Here is a 1,689-nt window from a genome sequence, read left to right as displayed (position 1 = left end):
GTGGCCTTCTCCGCCGCCTAGGGAGCTCCAGGCTGCCGCAGACCGGTCCTTGCCCACGCGAGTTTGGCTCGGGAAGTCCCTGGAGCCGCCACGTAGCTGCTCTCCGGCTCCCCTGTCCTGAGTCCACCCGGCCTCGGGGCGTTGGAGACAGAGTTAATTCTTCTGAAAGCGCAGCAGCTTTAGCAAAGTAGTTATGCAATAGCGTAAGGATCTATTGGGGGTGGGGGAGAAGTTGGAAACACGCCGGATAGGGCAGCCGGACATGTTACCTGGCTGCCAACTGGCCAGCAATGCTGAGACAACAGCATTAATGTATGCAGGTATAAGTTTTCCGAGTCAAAGACCCGACGTGGCCTGCTGATTCACTTCGAACCTCGGGGAAACTGACTGATTGGCACCTGGGTACTCTAGCACTTCACTCCTGTATTTGTTGGGTGTCTAGGAACGCGGGCACTGAGATAGAGTCAGGCTAGACGCTAGCCGAATTACCGCCTTTCCTTTAACTTGGCCTCAGGCAGTCAGCTCTAAGAACCAAAATTCCTGGCTGCAGAACGCTCGCTTGCAGGGTTCCTGCCAGTCTGGCCCCGGGTGCTCGCCGTGGGCACCAGCTGGGAAACCCTGAGTTCCGTCTCTACCATAGGAGGCGCTGTGCCCGCAGGACCCCTTTGGATACAGCGGACTGCAGACCCTGTAGCTGGGTAAAGGCTCTAAAGCTGATGATCCATTCCGCACCAACAGCCTTAGGCTTTGAAGAAGCCTGGGAGACACTTCACTTTGGCCATCATCTCTGAACAGGGGACCTTTGATTTTAAGTTGACTTAAAAAATTAGGTTTGGAAAATGGGCCATAAGATGAATGAGTGTCTGATATTTTAAAATTGGCCCCTATCAAGGTGGCATCGGTGGCTTTTTAAAAAATTTCTTAAAGCCCCACCTTTTTGTAAACTTTAAAGACTATTACTAAGCTGTTACTGCTCGTAAAGAAAATACCCTCATCACGCTCGATATCGTATTAGAGCCAAGAAAGAGGGCGTTGGAGAATCACCCTTGGGAAGGAACAAGGAAGCTCATTAGCGCTGAAAGTCCCGGACCAGGCTGAGGAAGCGGAGCATCCGTGTACTTTACAAATGGAACTGAGGTCCTGCTGTTGATGGGAACTTTGCACAAAAGAATTAGTTTCTGACACACACTTGCAGGTACATTTACACAAACTGATGGGCCTGGCTCCTAGTCCCAGGAGCAGGCTGCAGCGGGGAGGGTTCTTGTTCTTCTGGGTTCCAGGTGGATTTAATTTCACCTCACCAGCGATGCCCCCCCCTTTTTGTTCAAAAAGGAATTGTAATCCAATGCTTTTATCTTTTTTATTTCCTTAACTGCACATCTTCACCCTCTCTGCTCCCCTGCTGATTTAAGAGATTTGTTTGGTTCAGGGATTTAACTGATTCTCTTGCCAGGTTTCAAGGAAGAAAGATCCAGAGGAACCAAGCGGGGGAGGGGGGATAAGGTATCTCTTCGGAAGACAAGTTAAAACACATTTCTTAAAATGAGATTAATTACATTTTTAAACTCTGCAAAACAAGAACTTTTGCAGAGTCCCCGGCCACTCCGGGTTTGCTGTTATAGCTACTTAAGGAAACCCAGTGGTTCTGCAGGCGGACACAGCCACACACATGGTCACACACATTCGGAA

This window comes from Muscardinus avellanarius (assembly GCF_963383645.1).
Source record: "Muscardinus avellanarius genome assembly, chromosome: 12".
NCBI classification, from domain to species: Eukaryota; Metazoa; Chordata; class Mammalia; order Rodentia; family Gliridae; genus Muscardinus; species Muscardinus avellanarius.
This window is presented reverse-complemented; position numbering follows the sequence as displayed.